Below are 15,677 nucleotides of genomic sequence, written 5' to 3'. Positions count from 1 at the left end.
GGGGTTTCACTAGGTTGGCCAGGGTGGTCTCGAACTCCTGACCTCAGGTGATCTGCTCACATCGGCCTCCCAAAGCGCTGGGATTACATGTGGTGAGCCACTGTGCCCGGCCCGAAACCTTGTTTCTACAAAAAATACAAAAATTAGCCGGGTGTGGTGGACTGTGCCTGTAGTCCCAGCCACTAGGAAGGCTGAGGTGGGAGGATGGCTTGAGCCCAGGAGGCAGAAGTTCCAGTGAGCCAAGATCGTGCCACTGCACTCTACCCTGGGTGATAGAGCAAGACTTTGTCTCAAAAAAAAAAAATATATATATATATATATATACACACACATATAATTATGTATGTATACACACACACACATCACATTTTCTGTATCCCATCATTTGTTGATAGACACCACTTTGGTTGATTCCATATCTTTAATAGTGCTGTGATAAATATATGAGTGCAGGTATCATTTTTTCTTTTTTATATAGTGATTGCTTTTCCTTTGGATAGATACCCACTAGTGGATTGCTCAATCAAATGGAAGTTCTAGTTTTAGTTCTTTGAGAAATCTCCAAACTGCCATAGACGTTTTGCTAATTTACCTTTCCACCAGCAGTGTATAAGTGTTCCCTAAAAAGTAGTTTTTGAAGTCAACTGCCTAAGTATACTTCCTAGCTCTACCATCCGCTAGCTGCATTATCTTGGTCAAATTACTTGAGCCACTCTGTGCCTCAATTTCTTCATTGATAGAACAGGGTTAATAACAGCATCGAGATCACAGGGCTATTGTGAGGGTTAAAGCAGACAATCTATATAGAAGCTGAATACACTGCCTGACACAAAAGCCCTAATTTACTGCTGGCTGTATTAGTTAATGTTTAGGCTAACTTGCTGAAATAACATTGTTTTAAATAAGAAATGTTTATTTCTCCCCTGTTACAGTTGTGAAGATAGACATGAGTTCATCCAGGGACCCAGCTGGCCATGTCTCTACTTGCCTCTGCATTTAGATTCCATATCTGAGTAACAGGCAGTTGTCTTCAACCACATGGGGTTGAAGTAGCTCACCAGTACCCTGTCCACATTCCAGCCCTGAGTAAGGCAATGTGTGGAGAGTAGGCAAGTTCATTCTTGAGGTCATTAAAGCAGAAGAATGCTGATCTCTTCCATTTATATTTCATTAACCAAAGCCCAGTTCAAATGGACACACTGATTTGCAAGGGAAGCTGGGAAATATCTCCAGCTGGGAAGTGATGGGCCCACCCATCATTTTGAGTGGAGAGGGGATCTATTATTTATTTTTATTTTTATTGTTGAGACGGAGTTTCGCTCTTGTCACCCAGGCTGGAGTGCAATGGCTCGATCGCGGCTCACTGCAACCTTCGCCTCCTTGGTTCAAGTGATTCCCTGTGCCCAGCCAGGGATCTATTATTAAAAGGGAAAAAGGAGGCCCGCTCTAATGACCTCATTTTACTCTAATTACCTCTCTAAAGATCCTGTGTCCAAATACACTCCCATTCTGGGGTATTTAAGGACTTCAATATATGAATTTTTGGGGAGACATAATTGGGCACACAGCATGGGTTAAAGAAAGTGGAAATTGTATCCTTTGACTTTTTTTTCTCCACCTTTCTGTGTAAGAAGGAAAGGATATTTTTGGAAAAAAGATATGAAGAAAATGCCCAGGAATGTGTAGAAGCAAGGATCCTGCATTGTTCTTCCGGTAAGAAGAAAATGAAGGGGATAAAATGGGTCTCTGGGGTGCATTGCCTTTAGCTCCAGAAACGTAAACGGGCTCTTAGGCTCCTTCTGTTACAGGCTCACGTTCTTCATCCTAATGACAAGAATGCCATTAGGGTTATTAGTAAAAAGATGTTTTCATTTTGCATTTGTGCCTGAATTTAATAAGTTTCCATTTTAAACCAAGAAATAAACTCAGTCAGCACTTTTATGTATTTATTTTATTTTTATTTTTTGAGACAGAATCTTACTCTGTTGCCCAGGCTGCAGTGCAGTGGTGCGATCTCGACTCACTGCAACCTCCTCCTCCCGGGTTCAAGTGATTCTCCTGCCTCAGCCTCTCAAGTATCTAGGATTACAGGCATGTGCCACCATGCCTGGCTAATTTTGTATTTTTAGTAAAGATGGGGTTTCTCCATGTTGGTCAGGCTGTTCTTGAACTCCCGACCTCAGGTGATCTGCTCACCTTGGCTCCCAAAGTGCTGCGATTACAGGCGTGAGCCACTGCACCAGGCCATATTTCTTTTTTTTATTTTTTTTTTTTTGAGACAGAGTCTCACTCTATCGCCAGGCTGGAGTGCAGTGGCTCGATCTCAGCTCACTACAATCTCTGACTCCCTGGTTCAAGCGATTCTCCTTCCTAGGCCTCCTGAGTAGCTGGGATCACAGGCACATGCCACCATGCCCGGCTAATTTTTGTGTTTTTAGTAGAGAGGGGGTTTCACCACGTTGGCCAGGATGGTCTTGATCTCCTGACCTCGTGATCCGCCCACCTCGGCCTCCCAAAGTGCTGGGATTACAGGTGTGAGCCACCGTGCCCAGCCATTGTTTTGGTATTTCTAGTAGAGACAGGGTTTCACCAGGTTGGCCAGGCTGGTCTTGAACTCCTGACCTCAGGTGATCCACCTGCCTTGGCCTCCCAAAGTGCTGGGATTACATATGTGAGCCACCACACCCAATCAGTCAGTATATATATATATTTAATCAAGGAAATTAACGGTGAGAATACAAGGATAAACAAACCAAGTAATGAATGTGTTCATCACTTTAGTTTTTGGTCATTAGCCAGTGTTTAATCTTTAATTATAAGCTGAGTTTCTGTTCCATGCAACTGAAAAAGATCTAACACAAGTGGAATAACTGAGGAAGACTTCATGGGAGCCATGGGATATAAAGCGGCAGGATAGAGGCAGAGTATATGTCAGGGGGGGCCTCCTTAGTTGTGACATAGGCGTCATAATGAGCACAGTGAGAAGTCTGCCTTTGGATAATGACAATAATTTACACTAGCAGAGTTGTGTAGCAGGGGTCCCGATTTGAGTCTAAGCTCTGTTCCCTCTAGGACTCAGCCATGGGGGCATCCATCTGGAACACTGGTGGAGTTAGTCCACCGGAGGATATATTCACATAAGGGACAAAATAGCCTTTTGGGAGTCAGAGCACGTGCATTTGGTTTAAGGCAATGTGAAAAACCGTAAACAATCTCAGATTTCACCCAATTTAGAAGCTAAAAAGTTCGCCTGGCACATGGATGCTGGCAGAAGATATCATAGTTCTCAGCCAGAATGAAGAGTTTCTTACAGCAATAGCAATAGCCAGAGTATCAGTTTTGTGGTTTGTTTTTGGCATTAGTTCACAAAGTCCCAATTTCCACAGGGAGAGGCAAAGAAGGCCAGATGGCATCTGCCCTTGCAGTCGGCTGCTTTACAGAAGAGGAAACTTCAGCTTCAGGAGGCTGAATCTTTTATAGTAGCAATAAACTTGCTTGCCCTTTGCTCTGAAAAACCTTATTCCTATCCTCTAAGACTGTTTGCTCTACAAACATCCCTGAAGAGAGAGTCCTGAAAGAAGGGCAGTCAGTGCTTCACTCGCCAGATGTGCAGAAATGCAAAACCCATGAAGAATGATCTCTGACTAGGCCAGTGTTTGAGTGAAAGGATAATTCCGAGGGTCTGTCCTGGTAACCTCTCACCCATTCTAGCTCATACAGATTCACACCAGAGTTCTAATTTAAGGGGGTTGTAATTTAAGGGGGCTGTGATAAAAGAGTAAAAACTAAAGGGACTGTTTCATTGAAATCCTGTTACATCACTGAGAGTGCAAGAAATCAGTATCACTGGTATCATTTATTTTGGCAAAGCTAATGAATGTGGCTTTGGTACTAAGAGGAGGCATTACCACATCTATAAGCACATTATCACAGTGGCCTGAACTGAAGAGGAGGAGAGTAGAAGATACCACCTGTTACTTAAAATGATATGTTCATGGATGCTTGTGGTATTACAACATTAGCCTGAATTTTAAGTTTCCAAGAAATAATTTTAAGTCTCTAAGGAATTTAGAATGATAAAGTTCCATCAGTACTTGATGACTTTTGGACTATCCCCAAAAAACCCAATCAAATTTCCATCAACGTTTAGTGATTTCTGAACTATCCCCAAATATCCTGAGAGTATTAAAGGGCAGTTTCTTAATCTTTTTTCCACATTATCACAAAGAATGGATGATGTTTATCTGTATGATGTATTTCCATGGATGTACTCAAATTTGGAGAAAAAAGGAAAAAAAAAACACCTCACAACAATTTTATTAGTAAATGAAGAAAATAGTACTACATAATCATTTTGTTAAATATTCACTTAAGGCTGGGCATCATGGTGGCTCATGCCTATATCCCAGCACTTTGGGAGGCCGAGGCAGGAAGATCACTTGAGCCCATGAGTTCGAGACTACCCTGGGCAACATAGTGAGACCCCCATCTCTACAAAAATTAAAACTTAAAAATTTAGTCTGGTGTAATGGTGAGTGCCTGTAGTTCCAGCTACTAGGGAGGCTCAGGCAGGAGGATGCTTGAATCCGGAAAGTCATGGCTGCAGTGAGCTCTGATAATGCCACTGCACTCCAGCCTGGGCAACACAGTGAGACTGTTTCAAAAAAAGAAAAACAAGCCTTGGGCCCAGTGGCTCACACCTATAATCCCAACTCTATGGGAGGCTAATGTGGGAGGATCACTTAAGCCCAGGAGTTCAAGATCTGCCTAGGCAACAAGCGAGACACTGCCTCTATAAAACATAAAAAATTAGCTGGGCGTGGTGGCGTACACCTGCAGTCCCAGCTACTCAGGAAGCTGAGGTGGGAGGGGAGGATCACTTGAGCCCAGAAAGCTGTGGCTGCAGTGAGCTGTGTTCGCACCACTGCACTTCAACCAGGATGACAGAGTGAGACCCTGTCAAACAAAACAAAAAACAAAAACAAAAACAAAACATGTTCACTTAATGTTAAGAATTCAATAGTGAAATCAGTTATGTAAGAATTGCCAAAATGTAGCATATCTAATTTTTATATATCATGATTTCTCCCCCAACCTTTACTCACAACACCAATAAAACAAGTACATATTATTTGAAAAGGCATAAAATTTATTGTTAAAAACATAACATTGGTAGATTCCCTCCACGTTATTAATATAAGGAAGATTTTCACTTTCCTTTGAGAGTTTTCACTTGGCTATCATAACTGTTAGGACCCTACTAACAATGTTTAGAGACTACTGTTTTTGTGTACTGTAGATGCACACATTCACAATTTTCTCTTCTGTGGGTATGGGTGAAGTTTCCTTTATTTATTGTTTTTTTAGAGATGGGGGTCTCGCTTTGTTGCCCATGCTGGAGTGCAGTGGCATGATCATACCTCACTGCTGTCCCGAACTCCTGGGCTCAAGCAATCCTCCCGCCCCATGGGTGAAGTTTTAAAAAGTGAATTTGAAATACAAAAGTAATTCAAAATGGCCATAAAAATAGGCTGTGGTTTATGTATAACTCCCTGCATGGAATTCCTTTCTCTCTCAGGAAATTATATTGGAATGCATGTGAGAAAGTGATTTCTAAAATGCCTCATAATGGTCTGTGTGGGTATACATACATAGACACAGATAAATAATTCAAAACTTTGGTACCTTACTGTAGATGTTTGTTTGTTCCTTGAACATCTTGCATACCAAGATAAATTATTTTGGATCACCTAATATCAAAATGTGACATACCTAAACCAAACCAAAACAAAAAAACAAAATGTGGATAGGCATAGTAGCTGATGCCTGTAATCCCAGCACGTTTGGAGGCTGAGGTGGGAAAACTCAGGAGTTCAAGACCAGCCTGAGCAACATAGCAAGACCTCGTCTCTGCTAAAGAAAAAATAAAGTGGGAGGGAAGGGTGCCAGCCACAGTAGCTGATGCCTGTAATTCTGGCACTTTGGGAGGCCAAGGCAGGTGGATCACTTTAGGTCAGGAGTTCGAGACCAGCCTGACCAACATGGTGAAACCCCATCTCTAGTAAAGAAATACAAAATTAGCCGGGCGTGGTGGCACATGCCTGTAATCCCAGCCACCTGGGAGGCTGCTTGAACCCAGGAGGCGGAGGTTGCAGTGAGATCGCACCATTGCCCTACAGCCTGGGCAACAAGAGTGAAACCCAGTCTCAAAAAAAAAAAAAAAAAGTGACATACCAATGTGTTATTTCACTAATGTTGCAAGTGCTGAGCAAGAGGACATCTGAGCAGATGATGTTGATGAGGTATCCTCCGAATGTGAGTTTTCCTAGGGTGAAGGTAAAACAAGCACTAAGGGGATTTTTACATAGGTTAGGGTACTTACCTGTCTGGAAATACTGCAGTATCTGAGTGAAGTTCAATGAGAAAATAATTGAGAGGTTGTTAAAGCTAGTCTAAATGCACCTTATGCCAACCATAGTTACCGTGAGAGTTATTGGAAACATCTATTTCTCTGTAACCAGGAGACAGTTGGGAACTTGGCTTTTAGCACATTTTACTTTTTTTTTTTTTTTTTTTTTTTGAGACGGAGTCTTGTTCTGTCACCAGGGTGGAGTTCAGTGGCGTGATCTTGGCTCACTGCAACCTCTGGCGGCTCACTGCAACTTCCGCCTTCTGGGTTCAAGCAATTCTCCTGCCTCAGCCTCCCAAGTAGTTGGGACTACAGGTTCATGCCACCAAGCCGGGCTTACTTTATTATTTTTTTTTAATTAATTTTTTTTTTTTTTTTTACTAGAGACGGGGTCTCACCATGCTTTCCAGGCTGGTCTCAAACTCCTAGGCTCAAGTGATCCTCCCGCTTCAGTCTCCCAAGGTGCTGGGATTACAGGTGTGAGGCTGTGTGCCTGGCCCCATTTTACTTTTCTTAGAGCATATTTAACACTTGGGTTTATATTTCATTATTTGTGTATCTTTCTCTCCTTCCTAGATTGTAACATCCTGAAGGGCACTGGTTGTGTATTTTTACTCTTAGAATCCCCCACAGTGCCTCACATCCAGTGTCCAGGGTTGTTTAGAACTTGGAACTGGGGGAGAACCGAGGAAGAGTCCCCAAAGATGGACACTAATGCTTTTTTTTTTTTTTTTTTTTAAGATACATGGTCTCACACGGATGCCCAGGCTGGGGTGCAGTGGTGCAATCATAACTCACTGCAGCCTTGAACTCCTGGGCTCAAGCAATCCTCCTCTCTGTCTCCTGAGGAGCTAGGATTACAAGAGCGTGCCACTACGCCTGTGGTGACACTTATTTTTTGTAGAGACAGGGTTTCACTATGTTGCCCAGGATGATGTTCAACCCTTGGCCTCAAGCAATCCTCCCACCTCCAGCCTCCCAAAGCACTGAGATATAGTTGCGAACCACCACACCAGGCTCTCTTCTTCTATAAACTATGGCTGAGACTCCTGCTTTTGGGAGCATTGTTGGTGTTTGCCAGTTTCTAAGCATGATTCTCCAGCCAACTGAAAATCCTCTGATATAGTTCCGACAAATTCCCCTTTGCTTACGTTAGCTGAAATTGGTTTCCCTTGCCTACGACCAAAGAACTGTGACAGGAGAAAACAAAGGCAGTTGGCCCGGCGCGGTGGCTCACACCTGTAATCCCAGCACTATGGGAGACCGAGGCAGGTGGATCACCTGAGGTCGGGAGTTTGATCTCCCAGCCTGGCCAGCATGGTGAAACCCTGTCTCTACTAAAAATACACAGTTAGCTGTGCATGGTGGCACGCGCCTGTAGTCCCAGATACTCTGGAGGCTGAGGCAGAAGAATCACTTGAACCCACGAGGTGGAAGTTGCAGTGAGCCGAGATCGCACCACTGCACTCCAGCCTGGGCCACAAGAGCGAAACTCTTGTCTCAAAAAACAAAAACAAAGAGATAACCAAAGGCAGCCATCTTCCTTCGGTTTTCAGCAATCTCTCCCGGTACCTCTCCATCTAAATCTGTCTTTCCAGTTCCCACCACCAAAGTACTTGGAATTGTTCAAGCCTTAGTTCTCGAGGCCCCAAACACTACATCCAAATTGTTCATGGGGCAATTTTTAAATAAAAAATGTGTGAAAGAAATCCTCTTAGAAATTTAACATGTAACTTTTAATATGCTACTGAATTGCAGCAAACATGCGGAAATACTGGCAAAGACAGCTGTAGATCAAACAGCCAAGGGAGAGCCAACAATTATGGTTGGTGTTAAGTTGGATGAGTTGAAATAAGAGACAAATACTTCATAGGATTGTATTAAGGCATATGCATGAAAAAGGAGAGAAGCAATTATTTTTGCTTTATTTGGCACTGGGCAGGCTTCAGTTGGAACAAACTATATTTAATTTTACATGTCATACTATATAAAGAGAAAAAACTTGGAGACTGTTCAGAGAACAGCAACTGATGAAAGTTTTGTGAAATTAGACCTATGAGAAATTGTGAAAACAACTGGGCATGTTCAGTCAAATGCAAGACATCCAGGTATGATGAATGATGAACAATTAACTGTAAGTATGTGAAGAGATGGTTACCAAGTCTCAGGTATAGGTGAAACAGAAAGGTAAATCATGGGATTAAAAAAACAAACAGGCCAGGTGTGGTGGCTCGCACCTACAATCCCAGCATTTTGGGAGGCCGAGGTGGAAGGATTGCTTGAGCCCAGGAGTTTGAGACCAGCCTAGGCAACAAAGCAAGACCCTATTTCTACAAAAAAAATAGAAAAAATTAGCTGGTCATGGTGATGCGTACCTGTGGTCCCAGCTACTCGAGAGGTTGAGGTAGATGGTCACTTGGGCCTAGGATGTCGAGGGGGTAGTGAGCTGTGATTGCGCTACTGCACTCCAGAAGGACATCTTGCCTCAACAAACCGCATAGCAATGGAAGTAGAGACCAAATATTGTAAAAGGGTTAAACTAAAAAGCTTTAAAGAAACTGATGGAGTTATAATTTAGAATTCTGTCTATACTATTATTGAAACAATTGAATTCAATTTTATACTTATACTTAATTAATTAGAAATAACTTAGAAGAAAAAGTTTTTGATGGATTGCATTTTTTTTTTTTTTTTTAAGACAGAGTTTTGCTCTTTGACCCAGGCTAGAAAGCAATGGCGTGATCTTGGCTTGCTGCAATCTCTGCCTCCTGGGTTCTAGCAATTCTCCTGCCTCAGCCTCCCAAGTAGCTGGGGTTATAGGCGCCTGCCGCCACGCCCAGCTAATTTTTGTATTTTTAATAGAGACCGGGTTTCGCCATTTGGCCAGGCTGGTCTCGAACTCCTGACCTCACGTGATCCACCTGCTTCGGCATCCCAAAATGCTAGGATTACAGGTGTGAGCCACTGCGCCCGGCCAGTGGATTACATTTAACAAGTAAAAATCATCAGACCAAGTGTGAAGGATGTTTTAAGAAAAAACGGTGTATTTTGGGGATCTTCTTTGGGAGCTAGGCTAGCAAGAACAGAGAGGAGCTCTGGTATCCTCTTTCAGCTCCTGAATAAGGGCAGTTCCTCTATGAGTAGGGGATTGCTTGGGGGAAAGGGTAGGAAAAAAAGTGTGGTGAACAGCTTTTCTGGCCCTTGGAGTTTATCCCTCATTAAAGATTCCCCAGGAATCCCCACCATGAGATACATAATTCTCTCCAGAATGGTCCTGTAACATTTAATTAATAAAATCTAATATGCATGTTCAAAATCTTTCAATTTTTTTAAATAAAAAGCTGAGATCCTCTGAGTATTCATTTCTTATTTGCACCCCTTCTTGCTAAACTAGTTTCATTATACTGCTTTTATGTCTCCCTGATGGTAATTTTCTTGTTGCTCTTATTACTGTATATGCTTGGTAGAGAAAATAGATAAATCTTCAAGAAATGAAGAATTTTTTAAATGACTGAAAGCCAAATAAATAATATTTTAATAAAATTCTGGCAAGCAACGTCTTTAAGTTATTACATAATTATCTAGTTAACATTCTTATTTTTAAAATTCTATTTTAAATTTGAAATGCAATGCAATGCATTCGTACAACTTAAAACTCAATAGCTACAAGAAGATATCTAATAGAAGTTACCAGCCTGGTGTGGTGGCACATGCCTGTAGTCCTAGCTACTCAGGAGGCTGAGGTAGGAGAATCACCTGAGTCCTGGAGTTTGAGGCTTCAATGAGCTATAATTGCACCATTGCACTTCAGTCTGGGTGACAGAATGAGACCCTGTCTCAAAAAACAAACAAAAAAACAAAAAACAACAAAAACAAACAAAATTCATGTGTGGGCTTTTGTGTGGACATAAACTTTCAACTTCTTTGGTAAATGCCAAAGGCTTCCTTGCTAAATACTAAGGAGTGTGATTGTTAGATCATGGGGTTAGAGTATGTTTCATTATTTTATTTTATTTTATTTTATTTTAGTTTAGTTTAGTTTAGTTTAGTTTAGTTTTATTTTTATTTCTTTGAGATGGAGTCTCGCTGTGTCGCTCAGGCTGGAGTGCACTGTCATGATCTCGGTGGGATTACAGGCGTGAGCCACTGTGCCTGGCCTGTTTCATTTTTTTAATAAACTGCCAAACTGCCTTACAAAGTAGTCTTCCATCTTCCATTCCCACTAAAAACGAATGAGAGTTCCTGTTGCTACACATCCTCTCCAGCATTTGGTGTTGCCAGGGTTCTGGATTTTGGTCATTCTACTAGGTGTGTAGGATGGACACTGTGACTCACACCTGTAATCTCAACACTTTGCAAGGCCGAGGTGGGAGGACTGCCAGGAGGTTGAGACTGCAGTGAGCTATGATCATACCACTGCACTTCAGCCTTGGCAACAGAATGAGATTCTGTCTTTAAAAAACATATCATCCTCATCATGGTTTTTTTTTTTGAGGTATGGTATTATTGCGTTTGCATTTCACTGATGACATATGATGCTGAGCATCATTTTTTTCTTTCTTAGAAAAAATCCAGATCCTGCACAAGAAGCATCTTTTCATATGCTTATTTCTCATCTGAATATCTTCTTCGGTGTGAGGTCTATCAAGGTGTTTGGTCCTTTTTTTTTTTTTTTTGAGATGGGGGTCTCACTGTTGCCCAGGCTGAAGTACAGTGGTGCATTCTCAGCTCACTGCAGCCTCCGCCTCCCAGGCTCAAGTGATCCTCCCACTTCAGCCTCCCGAGTGAGTAGCTGCGACTACAGTGGCATGCCACCATGCCTGGCTAATTTTTGTATTTTTAGTAGAGACGGGGTTTCACTATGTTGGCCAGGCTAGTCTCAAACTCTTGGGCTCCAGTGATACATCAGCCTCGGACTCCCAAAGTACTGGGGTTACAGGCGTGAGCCACCAGCACAGCCTGGTACATTTTTTAATCGGGTGTTTTCTTATTGATGAGTTTTAAGAATTCTTTGTCAGCCGGGCGCGGTGGCTCACGCCTGTAATCCCAGCACTTTGGGAGGCCGAGGCAGGTGGGTCACAAGGTGAGGAGATCGAGACCATCCTGGCTAACACGGTGAAACCCTGTCTCTACTAAAAATACAAAAAAATTAGTCGAGCGTGGTGGTGGGTGCCTGTAGTCCCAGCTACTCAGAACGCTGAGGCAGGAGAATGACGTGAACCTGGGACGCAGAGCTTGCAGTGAGCCGAGATCGTGCCACTGCACTCCAGCCTGGGCGACAGAGCGAGACTCCCTCTCAAAGAATTTTTTGTCTATTTTAGATAATAGTCTTGTATCGGATATGTCTTACAAATATTTTCTCCCAATCTGTGGCTTCTCTTTTTATCCACTTGACAGTGTCTTTTGCAGAGCACAAATTTTCAATTTTAAGGAAGTTCGTTCTTTCATGTATCATGCCTTTGGTGTTGTACCTAAAGAGTCATCACGAAGCTCTAGGTCATCTGGATTTAATTCTGTCTTATCTTTTAGGTGTTTTAATGCTTTTGCATTGCATTTTATATTTAGACATGTGACAATTTTTTTTTTTTTTTTTTTTTTGAGACAGAGACTCACTCTGTTGCCCAGGCTGGAGTGCAGTGGTGCGATCTCAGCTCACTGCAACCTCCACCTACCGGGTTCAAGCAATTCTCTAACTCAGCCTGCAGAGCAGCTGGGATTACAGGTGTCCACTTACTGCAGCTTTACAGTAAGTCCTTTTTTTTTTTTTTTTTTTGAGATGGAGTCTCACTCTGTTGCCCAGGCTAGAGTTCAGTGGTGAGATCTCACTCACTGCAACCTCCACCACCCAGGTTCAGGCAATTTTCATGCCTCAGCCTCCTGAATAGCTGGGATTACAGGCACCCACCACCATGCCCAACTAATTTTTGTATTTTTAGTAGAGATGGGGTTTCACCATGTTGGTCAGGCTGGTGTCGAACTCCTGACTTCAAGTGATCCACCCGCCTCAGCCTCCCAAAGTGCTGGGATTATAGGCGTGAGCCACCATGCCCGGCCAGTAAGTCTTGAAGTTGGGTAGTGCCATCCTCTAACTTTGTTATTCTCCTTCAATATTGCATTGCTTATTCTTGGTCTTTTCCTTCCTCCATATACACTTTATTATTATTATTATTTTTTGGTGAGACGGAATCTTGCTCCGTCGCCCAGGCTGGAGTGCAGTGGCATGATCTCGGCTCACTTCAACCTCTCCCTCCTGGGCTCAAGGGATTCTCCTGCCTCAGCCTCCTGAGTAGCTGGGATTACAGGCACCCGCCACCATACCCAGCTAATTTTTGTATTTTTAGTAGAGACAGGGTTTTACCATGTTGGCCAGGCTGGTCTCAAACGCCTGACCTCAGGTGATCTGCCCGCCTTTGCCTCCCAAAGTGCTGGGATTATAGGCGTGAGCCACTTCGCCTGGCCCATATAAACTTTAGAATCGGTTTGTTTATATCTACAGAACGACCTCCTGACATTTTGAAAAGGACTGCATTGAATCTATAGATGAAGCTGGGAAGAACATCATGACAATATCAAGTTTTCCTAACCAAAAACATGAAATACCTCATTATTTGTTTAATTGTTCTTTGATTTCTTTCATTAGGTTTTCAAAGTTTTCCTCTCACAGATCTTGTACATATTTATTAGATTTATACCTAAGTATTTAATTTTTGGGGGCATGCTAATATAAATGGTATTATGCTTTTAGTTTCAAATTCCACTTTTTTTTTTTTTTTGAGACCGAGTCTTACTCTGTTGCCCAGGGTGAAGTGCAGTGGCATGATCTAGGCTCACTGCAACCTCTGCCTCTTGAGTTTGAGCAATTCTTCTGCCTCAGCCTCCAGAGCAGCTGGGACTACAGGTGTTAGCCACCATGCTCAGCTAATTTTTGTATTTTTAGTACAGACGGGGATTCACCATGTTGGCCAGGCTGGTCTCGAACTCCTGACCTCAGGTGATCCACCCGACTTGGCCTCTCAAAGTTCTGGGATTACAGGCATGAGCCACTACACCTGGCCTCCACTATTTCTTTAAAGTTTTGTGTTTTTTTTTGTTTTTTTTGTTTTTTTTCTGAGAGAGAGTCTTGCTCTTTCACCCAGGCTGGAGTGCAGTGGCGCAATCTCGCCTCACTGCAGGCTCCACCCTCTGGGGTTCACACCATTCTCCTGCCTCAGCCTCCCGCGTATCTAGGACTACAGGCGCCCGCCACCACGCCCGGCTAATTTTTTGTATTTTTAGTAGAGACGGGGTTTCACCGTCATAGCCAGGATGGTCTCGATCTCCTGACTTCGTGATCCGCCTGCCTCGGCCTCCCAAAGTGCTGGGATTACAGGCTTGAGCCACCGTGCCCGGCCTATTTCTTTAAAGTATTTTTTTTTTTTTTGCTTTTTTTTATTAATTTTTTTTGCACACAAAAACAATAAACATTTTCTAATAATACATACAAACAAAAAGATGCGTATCAAACATATTAGGAAGGTTGCACATGGGAAGTCGGGGAATAGAAATGGGGGGTGGGAGTTAAAATAAATGAGAGAGGGACTTTATATGGATCAGTGATAATAACTCAATCCTCTATTTGACAAAGAAGAGGGAGAAGGAAGAGGAAGAAAAAGAAAGTGGGATAAAGGATCAGAAAGGGAGGAAAATAGAAAAAATTAGAGTATGACTCCAGGGTAGACCTGTTTTGTTGTCACTGAGTTGGTTGGTTAGTTTGTCTGTTGTATTTTTCATGTTTCGCCATGTTGGCCAGACTGGTCTCGAACTCCTAGCCCGAAGTGATCAACCCGCCTCGCCCCCCAGAGTGCCGGGACCACAGGCGTGAGCCACCACGTCCAGCCCCCACATTGCTTCTGACCTCCGTGGTAGACCTCCGAGACGGAGCGGCTGGGCAGAGGCGCTCCTCACTTCCCAGACGGGGTGGCCAGGCAGAGACGCTCCTCACTTCTTCCCAGACGATAGGTGGCTGGGCAGAGGCGCTCCTCACTTCCCAGACGATGGGTGGCCGGGCAGAGGAGATGGGTGGTCGGCAAAGGCCCCCACCTCCAGACAGGGGCTGGGCAGAGGTCCCACTTCCAGACGACATGGGTGGCCGGGCAGAGGCCTCTTCCTTCCAGGACGGTGTGTGGCCCCAGAAGGGCAGGCTCACTCTTCCGGACGATGGGTGCCCAGGCAGAGGCCCTCACTCTTCCGGATGGGGCGGCCCGGCAGAGGCCTCACTTCCAGACGATGGGTGGCGGCATAGGCCCTCACTCTCCGGACGGGGGGCGGCCGGGCAGAACCTCACTTCCGGACGATGGGCGGCCGGGCAGAGGCCCTCACACTTCTAGACGGGGCGGCGGCAGAGGCTCACTCTTCCGATCGGCGGCCGGCCCACCACCCTGGTAGGCCAAGGCAGGCGGCTGGGAGGCGGAGGCTGCCGCGAGCCCAGACCACGCCACCGCACTCCAGCCCGGGCAACACCGAGCACCGGGTGAGCGAGACTCCGTCTGTAGTTCCAGCACCCTGGGAGGCCGAGGCGGGCAGAGCGTTCGGGGTCAGGAGCTGGCGACTAGCGTGGCCAAGATGGCGAACGCGCGCCGGCAGGCAAAGGAGAAAAAAACAGGCAGCGGTGGCGCGCGCCGGCAGCCCCAGGCAGTCCGCGGCACGGGGCAGCAGCGAGACGAGGAGATTGCTGCCCGGGCCACAGAGGGAGAGAAAGAAAAGAAAGAAAGAGAGAGAGAGAGAGAGAGAGAAAGGAAGGAAGGCGGAAGGTTTATAATTCTCTTTAAAGTATTTTTAAAACAATTTTTCCTTGCTTTGCTTTTGCTTTGGCAATAGATAGCCAGGTCATTTCTCTGCCGTTCCTCCCCAAAATCCCACTCTTTTTTTTTTTTTTTTTTTTTTAGATAAAGTCTCACTCTGTCGCCCAGGCTGGAGTGCAGTGGCACAATCTCGGCTCACTGCAACCTCCGCCTCCCGGTGATTCTCCTGCCTCAGCCTCCTGAGTAGCTGGGACTACAGGTGTGTGCCACCATGCTCAGCTAATTTTTGTATTTTTAGTAGAGACAGGGTTTTGCCATGTTGACCAGGATGTTTTCGATCTCTTGACCTTGTGATCTGCCTGCCTCGGCCTCCCAAAGTGCTGGGATTACAGGGGTGAGCCACTGCGCCTGGCCTATTTTTTTGTATTTTTAGTAGAGACGGGGTTTCACCATCTTGGCCAGGCTGGTCTTGAAATCCTGACCTCGTG

Source organism: Hylobates moloch, unplaced genomic scaffold (genome assembly GCF_009828535.3).
Source record: "Hylobates moloch isolate HMO894 unplaced genomic scaffold, HMol_V3 SCAFFOLD_1, whole genome shotgun sequence".
NCBI classification, from domain to species: Eukaryota; Metazoa; Chordata; class Mammalia; order Primates; family Hylobatidae; genus Hylobates; species Hylobates moloch.
Note: the sequence above shows the minus strand (reverse complement) of the source record.